Below are 12629 nucleotides of genomic sequence, written 5' to 3'. Positions count from 1 at the left end.
AGACGGTGTGTTAAATCTTAACAATTTGAGACTAAGCCCACACTTATTAGCTTTGAGAGCACACTAAGCTTATTTGGGAGTTTGAAAAATACAAATCTACAAAAAAAGAAAAATGTAACTCCTAGAACACTCTTTTCACCATTGCTGTCACCAATGTAATTCAGAGGCAGAGTGAGCAGGGGAGTGGAGAGGAAGAGGGGCCAGACACCCACTAGGGGATAATTAGCCTAGCAAGTAACATCTGTTTTATGTAGGTGATGAAGATGGCCTAGGAAGCCTCAGGATTCAAAGTGGAAGACTCCACCCAGCAGAGCATCATGGGAGGAAAGCTTTGCAAAAAAAAAAAAAAAGTGATAGAGACTGGGGAGGCGAAAGTTACATAGCCATTGGGAGATTGGAAAGAAGTGTATGGGACTCTAATGCACATAAAGGTTTATGTTCTTAAATGCTGAGTTTGTATGAAGCATTTTCACATTACCAGATTTCCTTGGCCCACATTTACTGACTGTTTTGATTGGGAATTGTGGGAGGGGTATGCAGTGTTATGGTAGTATTATATCCAAGGACATGACTCTGATTTTGGCTTCCCATTAAGCCCTTCTTCAATGGAGTTTCTTACTAAGGTTATTGTGGACTAATAAAATCACAGAATAGAATTCCGATATCATTAGTGTTGCAGTTTGGATTCGGAGTGACCCCAATAAAGGCCCATGCAATAAGATCTTGGTCCTCATGGTGAAACATAGAATATTGCAGACATTTTTAAGCAGTGAGGCCAAGCGAGAGACCTTCAGGTTACCAAGGACTGGTGTTAAATGTAACTGTAGGACTCCGATCTTCTCCCCATTCTCTTTTGCTTCCTGGACATGAATGAGGTGAGTAACTTTTTTCTGTAGCATACTCCAGGCCCTGCCTTACCACAGGCACAAAACAATAAGATCAATCTATCACAAAGAACACCTTCCCAATTGAGAGCCAAAAGGAACATTTTCTCTCTGTGAGTTAAATATTCCAGACATGTTATCATAGTGATGGAACACTGACACAATTATTTAACATAGATATTTCTAGCTATGTACTAAGGCCTGTTCCTGGTTAAAATGGCTAGGCCAGGGATGACATTATACTTATGATACGACACCCTTGCTCCACTGTAAAAGAGGTCTTAGCTCCTTAGAAATTTATCAGGTGCTCTTTTTAATAGGATTGGCTATTGGAAGGAAGAGAGCCAAGGCACACAGCCAGGTGCTAGCTAGCTATGGAAATACTCTGTTTACACCCTTGAAGATCCTCATGAGAAATTACAGCGAGAGGTGCTGGGGTCTCTCAAGCTATGAAGTAGCTTACAATGCTTAGGGGAAACCATAATCAACAGCATTGCAGACTTATATGTCAATGGCCTGTGTGGTGGTCTGAATGAGAATGGTCTTCATAGGCTCATATAGCTGAATGCTTGGTCTGCAATTCCCATTTGGGAAGAATCAGGAGAAGCGGACTTGTGTTACTGGGATGGGCTTTGGCTGTTCAAAAGTCCATGCCATATGTTGACTAGCTCTCTGTCTGTCTGTCTTTCTGTTTCTCTGTCTCTCTATCTCTGCCTCATGTCTGTGGATCAGATGTAAACTCTCAGCTACTGTTCTAGTGCATTTTGAATATCTGCCTGCCATGATGACAATGGACTCTAACAATCTGAAACTCTGAGCCCCAAATTAAATTATTGCTTTTGCAAGCTGCCTTGGTCATCATGTTTTGTTATAGCAATAAAAAAATTAACCAAGACAGACTGCAATGGGCAGAATGTACTTATTATTTGCTTTCCTATGCCTGGAGGTTATGCACGATGTTGATGTTTTCATTAATTTAAAAAGGTACATTTATTCATTTTATTGCTTTATTTATGTGTATGCTTGTGTATGCACGTGACATGCTTGTGAAGGTTTGAGGACAATGTTCTATGTGCGCGAGTCTGTTCTCTTCTTCCTCTATGTGGGTTCTAGAGATTACACTAACATGACCAGGCTTGGTGGCAAGCACCTTTACTCGTTGAGCCATCTTGTCAGCCTGTGAGTGGATTTTACATTTTGAAATGATTGGAAAGACTTATAAAGAACGTCATTTTATAGTCTTAGAAAAGTGCAGGATGCTGAAATTCCAAAGTCCACCAACGTGGCTCGATTGCAACGCGGCCATCTTCTTCCTTTGTGAGTTACCTAGTGCTTTCTGCTAAGAGGGCAGTGTTGATTAGACATACAGAGATCGGAAAGCCATCAAAGCTGAAAAGACTCCTTTCCTGTCTCAAAGGTTTGCTGACCTTCTGCAGGTTACTCAGTCCTGTCCCATTTCCTACATGAGCAAAGTAAAGTAAAGAAGAGTCCAGTGGAGGCACAAGGGCTCCCTGCTGATGCTGCTTCCCTCCCAGGCAACACACAGTCAATAATTATCCTTCCTTTCAACACCCTCAGTCCCCCTGCCTCGGACAAGCCTGAGAGCGGTAACTCAGGACTTGGGGAATGCCCTTTCCCCTTGCTGATCATCAGGAAATCCTGTTTAGTTCTTAAGAAAAGTGACAGTTTTGATCAGTTGTATTTCTTCAGAAACAGACCCTGTAACAGACCGTAAGTCTGCTCGGGGAATGAATTGCTCAGAGCAGGAAGCCAGTGCAGACCTTGTAGCATTTACCACAAGGAACCTGAACCCACTCTTCCTGCAAAGTTCTGTAGGCAGTGGAGCTCACACTTGACAGTTGCTGTTCCTGACACAGGCAGAGGTCAAGAGGGAAGGCCAGAGGACCTGCCACCAGGGCATCTGCTTGCCTGTGGGGGTATCTAATTCGAGAGCACAGGTGAGATAGACAAAAAAGGAATTGTTCTTAGGAAGCTTTCCACAAAGCAATTGTTAACAGGGAAGGTATGTTCTAAAATACACTAGTCCTCATAATTTAAGATATAATTAAAGAGTGATATAATAAGGGTGAGTGAATAAAGGGGCATTTACAGATCACAGCACAGAAGTTCTCTTTTCTACTGCACGAACCTCTGAAAGTTATACTGTCTGAGCAAATAACAAAATGCCATTGGTCAATCATACACTTAAAATTACATTCAGACTTATCAAGTGATCTGCATGAGGTCAAGTGTTTTTAGAGATCTTGTTTCTAGCCATCGGTTCTAAAAGCACAAGAATTTGCATCAAGACCCACCAGATTTATTCCAATGCCATGAAGTATGTTGGCTACTACTAGTCAGACTTGTAGTAGCAGAATTCCTGATTCTTGGAATTTAAAATTATTAAAAACATTTGCACTTTTGTTGAGTGTCTCTTCCAGTTATACAGATTGATAATTTCAGGTATTTAAACACTTGTTCCACAGCTGGTGGCCCTAATTGGGGAAGTCGCACAGGGCCTGTAAGAGGTATCTGCACCTTTTATTTTCTGCTGTGTTCTCAGGGCTTCTGAGGTTACAGCAGAAGCAAAATTCCTGAGAGGAAGGAAGCTGCTATTGTGAGTGCTAGGGAGAAGCACTGCTCGATCCAGAGGAAACTACTCTTCCATAGATCTGTCAACTGTGAGTAATTTTATAGGCTTGCCTGCTGACAGAAAAAAAAACAAGCCCATCGTTAATATATAGTATAAATAGATTTGTTTAGATTATGGGAGACCTCACCGCCTGGTCAGGTGGGCACTCCTGAGGCTGCAGAGCGGAGGAGACCACCAACACTGCCCACCCCTGTCCACATCCCTGGCCCAAGAGGAAACTGTATAAGGCCTCTGGGTTCCCGTAGGGGAGGGCCCAGGAGCGGCAGGACCCCTGCGCCTGAGACACCGCCGGAACCTAAAGGAAACAGACCGGATAAACAGTTCTCTGCACCCAAATCCCGTGGGAGGGAGAGCTAAACCTACAGAGAGGCAGACACGCCTGGGAAACCAGAAGAGACTGCACTCTGCTCACATCCAGACGCCGGAGGAAAACACCAAACGCCATCTGGAACCCTGGTGCACTGAGGCTCCCGGAAAGAGCTGCGCAGATCTTCCCAGTTGCTGCCGCCTCGGAGAGGACTTAGTCAGTACCCCACGAGCACACTTGAGCCTCGGAACCTCAGGTAGGACCAACTTTTCCCCTGCAAGTGACATGCCTGGTGAACTCAAGACACAGGCCCACAGGAACAGCTAAAGACCTGTAGAGAGGAAAAACTAAAAGCCCGAAAGCAGAACACTCTGTCCCCATAACTGGCTGAAAGAAAACAGGAAAACAGGTCTACAGCACTCCTGACACACAGGCTTATAGGACAGTCTAGCTACTGTCAGAAATAGCAGAACAAAGTAACACTAGAGATAATCTGATGGCAGGAGGCAAGCGCAGGAACCCAAGCAACAGAAACCAAGACTACATGGCATCATCGGAGCCCAATTCTCCCACCAAAATAAACATGGAATATCCAAACACACCAGAAAAGCAAGATCTAGTTTCAAAATCATATTTGATCATGATGCTGGAGGACTTCAAGAAAGACGTGAAGAACTCCCTTAGAGAACAAGTAGAAGCCTACAGAGAAGAATCGCAAAAATGCCTGAAAGAATTCCAGGAAAAAACAATCAAACAGCTGAAGGAATTAAAAATGGAAATAGAAGCAATCAAGAAAGAATACATGGAAACAACCCTGGTTATAGAAAATCAAAAGAAGAGACAAGGAGATAGAAGCCTCACCAACAGAATACAAGAGATGGAAGAGAGAATCTCGGGAGCAGAAGATTCCCTAGAAATCATTGACTCAACTGTCAAAGATAATGTAAAGCGGAAAAAGCTACTGGTCCAAAACATACAGGAAATCCAGGACTCAATGAGAAGATCAAACCTAAGGATAATAGGTATAGAAGAGAGTGAAGACTCCCAGCTCAAAGGACCAGTAAATATCTTCAACAAAATCATAGAAGAAAACTTCCCTAACCTAAAAAAAGAGATACCCATAGGCATACAAGAAGCCTACAGAACTCCAAATAGATTGGACCAGAAAAGAAACACCTCCCGTCACATAATAGTCAAAACACCAAACGCACAAAATAAAGAAAGAATATTAAAAGCAGTAAGGGAAAAAGGTCAAGTAACATATAAAGGCAGACCTATCAGAATCACACCAGACTTTTCGCCAGAAACTATGAAGGCCAGAAGATCCTGGACAGATGTCATACAGACCCTAAGAGAACACAAATGCCAGCCCAGGTTACTGTATCCTGCAAAACTCTCAATTAACATAGATGGAGAAACCAAGATATTCCATGACAAAACCAAATTTACACAATATCTTTCTACAAATCCAGCACTACAAAGGATAATAAAGGGTAAAGCCCAACATAAGGAGGCAAGCTATACCCTAGAAGAAGCAAGAAACTAATCGTCTTGGCAACAAAACAAAGAGAATGAAAGCACACAAACATAACCTCACATCCAAATATGAATATAACAGGAAGCAATAATCACTATTCCTTAATATCTCTCAACATCAATGGCCTCAACTCCCCAATAAAAAGACATAGATTAACAAACTGGATACGCAACGAGGACCCTGCATTCTGCTGCCTACAGGAAACACACCTCAGAGACAAAGACAGACACTACCTCAGGGTGAAAGGCTGGAAAGCAAATGGTCAGAAAAAGCAAGCTGGAGTAGCCATTCGAATATCAAATAAAATCAATTTTTAATTAAAAGTCATCAAAAAAGATAAGGAAGGACACTTCATATTCATCAAAGGAAAAATCAACCAAGATGAACTCTCAATCCTAAATATCTATGCCCCAAATACAAGGGCACCTACATACGTAAAAGAAACCTTACTAAAGCTCAAAACACACATTGCACCTCACACAATAATAGTGGGAGATTTCAACACCCCACTCTCATCAATGGACAGATCATGGAAACAGAAATTAAACAGAGATGTAGACAGACTAAGAGAAGTCATGAGCCAAATGGACTTAACAGATATTTATAGAACATTCTATCCTAAAGCAAAAGGATATACCTTCTTCTCAGCTCCTCATGGTACTTTCTCCAAAATTGACCATATAGTTGGTCAAAAAACAGGCCTCAACAGGTACAGAAAGATAGAAATAATCCCATGCGTGCTATCAGAACACCACGGCCTAAAACTGGTCTTCAATAACAATAAGGGAAGAATGCCCACATATACGTGGAAATTGAACAATGCTCTACTCAATGATAACCTAGTCAAGGAAGAAATAAAGAAAGAAATTAAAAACTTTTTAGAATTTAATGAAAATGAAGGTACAACATACCCAAACTTATGGGACACAATGAAAGCTGTGCTAAGAGGAAAACTCATAGCGCTGAGTGCCTGCAGAAAGAAACAGGAAAGAGCATATGTCAGCAGCTTGACAGCACACCTAAAAGCTCTAGAGCAAAAAGTAGCAAATACACCCAGGAGGAGTAGAAGGCAGGAAATAATCAAACTCAGAGCTGAAATCAACCAAGAAGAAACAAAAAGGACCATAGAAAGAATCAACAGAACCAAAAGTTGGTTCTTTGAGAAAATCAACAAGATAGATAAACCCTTAGCCAGACTAACGAGAGGACCCAGAGAGTGTGTCCAAATTAACAAAATCAGAAATGAAAAGGGAGACATAACTACAGATTCAGAGGAAATTCAAAAAAACATCAGATCTTACTATAAAAGCCTATATTCAACAAAACTTGAAAATCTACAGGAAATGGACAATTTCCTAGACAAATATCAGGTACCGAAGTTAAATCAGGAACAGATAAACCAGTTAAACAACCCCATAACTCCTAAGGAAATAGAAGCAGTCATTAAAGGTCTCCCAACCAAAAAGAGCCCAGGTCCAGACGGGTTTAGTGCAGAATTCTATCAAACCTTCATAGAAGACCTCATACCAATATTATCCAAACTATTCCACAAAATTGAAACAGATGGATCACTCCCGAATTCCTTCTATGAAGCCACAATTACTCTTATACCTAAACCACACAAAGATCCAAGAAAGAAAGAGAACTTCAGACCAATATCCCTTATGAATATCGACGCAAAAATACTCAATAAAATTCTGGCAGACCGAATCCAAGAGCACATCAAAACAATCATCCACCATGATCAAGTAGGCTTCATCCCAGGCATTCAGGGATGGTTTAATATACGGAAAACCATCATCGTGATCCATTATATAAACAAACTGAAAGAACAAAACCACATGATCATTTCATTAGATGCTGAGAAAGCATTTGACAAAATTCAACACCCCTTCATGATAAAAGTCCTGGAAAGAATAGGAATTCAAGGCCCATACCTAAACATAGTAAAAGCCATATACAGCAAACCAGCTGCTAATATTAAACTCAATGAAGAGAAACTTGAAGCAATCCCACTAAAATCAGGGACTAGACAAGGCTGCCCACTCTCTCCCTACTTATTCAATATAGTTCTTGAAGTTCTAGCCAGAGCAATCAGACAACAAAAGGAGGTCAAGGGGATACAGATCGGAAAAGAAGAAGTCAAAATATCACTATTTGCAGATGATATGATACTTTATTTAACTGATCCCAAAAGTTCCACCAGAGAACTACTAAAGCTGATAAACAACTTCAGCAAAGTGGCTGGGTAGAAAATTAACTCAAATAAATCAGTAGCCTTCCTCTACACAAAAGAGAAACAAGCCGAGAAAGAAATTAGGGAAACGACACCCTTCATAATAGACCCAAATAATATAAAGTACCTCGGTGTGACTTTAACAAAGCAAGTAAAAGATCTGTACAATAAGAACTTCAAGACACTGAAGAAAGAAACTGAAGAAGACCTCAGAAGATGGAAAGATCTCCCATGCTCATGGATTGGCAGGATTAATATAGTAAAAATGGCCATTTTACCAAAAGCGATCTACAGATTCAATGCAATCCCCATCAAAATACCAATCCAGTTCTTCAAAGAGTTAGACAGAACAATTTGCAAATTCATCTGGAATAACAAAAAACCCAGGGTAGCTAAAACTATCCTCAACAATAAAAGGACTTCAGGGGGAATCACTATCCCTGAACTCAAGCAGTATTACAGAGCAACAGTGATAAAAACTGCATGGTATTGGTACAGAGACAGACAGATAGACCAATGGAATAGAATTGAAGACCCAGAAATGAACCCACACACCTATGGTCACTTGATTTTTGACAAAGGAGCCAAAACCATCCAATGGAAAAAAGATAGCATTTTCAGCAAATGGTGCTGGTTCAACTGGAGGTCAACATGTAGAAGAATGCAGATTGATCCATGCTTATCACCCTGTACAAAGCTTAAGTCCAAGTGGATCAAGGACCTCCACATCAAACCAGACACACTCAAACTAATAGAAGAAAAACTAGGGAAGCATCTGGAACACATGGGGACTGGAAAAAATGTCCTGAACAAAACACCAATGGCTTATGCTCTAAGATCAAGAATCGACAAATGGGATCTCATAAAACTGCAAAGCTTCTGTAAGGCAAAGGACACCGTGGTTAGGACAAATCGGCAACCAACAGATTGGGAAAAGATCTTTACCAATCCTACAACAGATAGAGGCCTTATATCCAAAATATACAAAGAACTCAAGAAGTTAGACCGCAGGGAGACAAATAACCCTATTAAAAATGGGGTTCAGAGCTAAACAAAGAATTCACAGCTGAGGAATGCCGAATGGCTGAGAAACACCTAAAGAAATGTTCAACATCTTTAGTCATAAGGGAAATGCAAATCAAAACAACCCTGAGATTTCACCTCACACCAGTGAGAATGGCTAAGATCAAAAACTCAGGTGACAGCAGATGCTGGCGAGGATGCGGAGAAAGAGGAACACTCCTCCATTGTTGGTGGGATTGCAGACTGGTACAACCATTCTGGAAATCAGTCTGGAGGTTCCTCAGAAAATTGGACATTGAACTGCCTGAGGATCCAGCTATACCTCTCTTGGGCATATACCCAAAAGATGCCCCAACATATAAAAAAGACACGTGCTCCACTATGTTCATCGCAGCCTTATTTATAATAGCCAGAAGCTGGAAAGAACCCAGATGCCCTTCAACAGAGGAATGGATACAGAAAATATGGTACATCTACACAATGGAATATTACTCAGCTATCAAAAACAACGGCTTTATGAAATTCGTAGGCAAATGGTTGGAACTGGAAAATATCATCCTGAGTGAGCTAACCCAAACACAGAAAGACATACATGGTATGCACTCACTGATAAGTGACTATTAGCTCAAATGCTTAAATTACCCTAGATGCCTAGAACAAATGAAACTCAAGACGGATGATCAAAATGTGAATGCTTCACTCCTTCTCTAAAAGGGGAACAAGAATACCCTTGGCAGGGAAGAGAGAGGCAAAAATTAAAACAGAGACTGAAGGAACTCCCATTCAGAGCCTGCCCCACATGTGGCCCATACATATACAGCCACCCAATTAGACAAGATGGATGAAGCAAAGAAGTGCAGACCGACAGGAGCCGGATGTAGATCGCTCCTGAGAGACACAGCCAGAATACAGCAAATACAGAGGCGAATGCCAGCAGCAAACCACTAAACTGAGAATAGGACCCCCGTTGAAGGAATCAGAGAAAGAACTGGCAGAGCTTGAAGGGGCTCGAGACCCCATATGAACAACAATGCCAAGCAACCAGAGCTTCCAGGGACTAAGCCACTACCTAAAGACTATACATGGACTGACCCTGGACTCTGACCTCATAGGTAGCAATGAATATCCTAGTAAGAGCACCAGTGGAAGGGGAAGCCCTGGGTCCTGCTAAGACTGAACCCCCAGTGAACTAGACTGTTGGGGGGAGGGCGGCAATGGGGGGATGGTTGGGAGGGGAACACCCATAAGGAAGGGGAGGGGGGAGGGGGATGTTTGCCCGGAAACCAAAGAATTATTTTAAGTATTAAATAAATTAAAAAAAAGAAAAAAATAGATTATGTTTGGTAGTTTTTAATATTGTTTTTGGAAAGCTAATATGTACATTCATTTAAAAGTTAAGTTATTATAAAAACACACTTCATTTATCTTCATTCCTTTTCTGTAGCTATAGAAGAAGACCATGCTTGTAATCTCATCACTCAAAAGGCTGAGGCAGGAGGATTGTTATAAGTTGTAAGTCAACTTTGGCTACAGAGCATGTTCTAGAATAGTCTGTGTTAAAGACTGAGACTCCATTACACATATAAAAATGAGGAAAAAACCTATCATAGCAAAAGAATAATAATTTATCTGGCTTATTCTTCTGGTGACTGGGACAGTCAAGTACACAGTATCACTGTCTGGTGAACTTCTGTTCCCAGTCATGACAAAACAGAAGGGACAAACCAGTATACACAGAGGGGAATCAAGATCTGTTCCTCTTCTTTATCCGGAACACACTAGACAGTAACTCACTCCAACAGTAACAGCAGTCCCTGACTCCTGCATGGTGACAGAACTCCCATGACCTCACCACACCCTAAAAAGTCTTGCTTCACACTGTTTCAGTGGCGAGTAAGTTTCAGTATGAGTTGGAGAGGTTACAGATGGTTAGGCGTCTCACTTTCATTACCTCTTCTGATCTGTACCTGACTCGGGTTATCACGTGTTCAGAGATTCCTATGGGCCTATCAAAGGTTTCTTCATGAACATACAAGCAGACATGAACACACAGGATTGCTCTTTACCTTTTCCTACAGAAAGAAGAAGCAATTCAACCCAAACCTTGGCCCATTGCTTTTCCTCCCGTTTAAGTATCTTAGAGATTACTCTGCATCGACATGGGTTTTTCTCACAATATTTATGTCAGGAGTCATACAACCATAAAAACAAGAGTGACTCTTTGTTGAACCTCTCTGTTGGCTATCAATAAATTGGATAACTTCATTGTGAGCAATGAATTCCAAAGAGAGAAAAAAAAAGGAAATGGTGAGTTGAGTCACTGTGGAGGGCAGTGCACCAGCTGCAGTCACTGTTGAGGACTACACACCACTCAAGATGAGTGTCTCCATTGGTTACACAAGTCTGTGTGTGCTTTTGTGTATACTCTGTAAATCTATATTATTATTATCATTTATTATTATTATTATTATAAATAGACACCCCATCCTGTGGAAGGTGCTTTCTTTTTTTTTAAATATTTATTCTTTTCATTTTCATCTTTATTAAATTGGGTATTTCTTATTTACATTTCAATTGTTATTCCCCTTCCCGGTTTCTGGGCCAACATCCCCCTAGCCCTTCCCCCTCCCCTTCTATATGAGTGTTCCCCTCCCCATTCTCCCCCCATTACTGCCCTCCCCCCAACAATCTAGTTCACTGGGGGTTCAGTCTTGGCAGGACCAAGGGCTTCCCCTTCCACTGGTGCCCTAACTAGGCTATTCATTGCTACCTATGAGGTCAGAGTCCAGGGTCAGTCCATGTATAGTCTTTAGGTAGTGGCTTAGTCCCTGGAAGCTCTGGTTGCTTGGCATTGTTGTTCATATGGGGTCTTGAGCCCCTTCAAGCTCTTCCAGTCCTTTCTCTGATTCCTTCAATGGGTGTCCTGTTCTCAGTTCAGTGGTTTAATGATGGCATTCGCCTATGTATTTGCTGTATTCTGGCTGTGTCTTTCAGGAGAGATCTACATCCAGGAGAGATCTACATCCGGTTCCTGTCAGACTGCACTTCTTTGCTTCATCCATCTTGTCTAATTGGGTGGCTGTATATGTATGGGTCACATGTGGGGCAGGCTCTGAATGGGCGTTCCTTCTGCCTCTGTTCTAAACTTTGCCTCCCTATTCCCTGCCAAGGGTATTCTTGTTCCCCTTTTAAAGAAGGAGTGAAGCATCCGCATTTTCGTCATCCTTCTTGAGTTTCATGTGTTCTGTGCATCTAGGGTAATTTGAGCATTTGGGCTAATAGCCACTTATCAATGAGTGCATACCATGTGTGTTTTTCTGTGATTGGGTTACCTCACTCAGGATGAGGAAGGTGCTTTCTTAATCGTGCCAAAGACTGAGTTTTTCTGTGTGCTATGCCTGCCAATTTTTTTCACAACGCTCAGTTATTGGGGCTCACGATACATTACCCTTAAATATGATCATAGGAGATCAAAATATGCTACCTCGAATTATACTTGGCATATTTGAGGCAGGCTATCATGAGGAACTGCAGATGTAGGAGCAGCTCTGACAAGCTTTCGTTTTGTAAACTCACACATCTGAAAAGGAAGTGTACAAGGCTAAAACTCTCTGTGTCAAGTAGAGGACAGTATGCAGATTAAGCTTTCTGGGAGACTTATTTGCAAGATAGGCATACTTCCTCCCCAGCCCTACCATATCTTGGGTAACTGCCTACTTCCCTAGAAGCCTCAGCCCCCATCCCTTTCTGTAAAAAGAATGTGTTGCATAAACTCCTCTCTCTCTCTCTCTCTCTCTCTCTCTCTCTCTCTCTCTCTCTCTCTCTCTCTCCTCTCTTTCTCCCCCCCCCCCTTTCTCAGACAAGGTTTCTCTGTGTAACAGCCTTGGCTGTCCTGGCTGTCCTGGAACTAGCTCTGTAGACCAGGTTGGCTAGCAGTCAACTTCCAGATATCCTGTATAATTAAATGTAGCTCCCCCCTTTTTATCTTT

The sequence above is a fragment of the Rattus norvegicus genome, chromosome 14, assembly GCF_021556685.1.
Source record: "Rattus norvegicus strain SHRSP/BbbUtx chromosome 14, alternate assembly SHRSP_T2T, whole genome shotgun sequence".
In the NCBI taxonomy this organism is placed as follows: Eukaryota; Metazoa; Chordata; class Mammalia; order Rodentia; family Muridae; genus Rattus; species Rattus norvegicus.
This window is presented reverse-complemented; position numbering follows the sequence as displayed.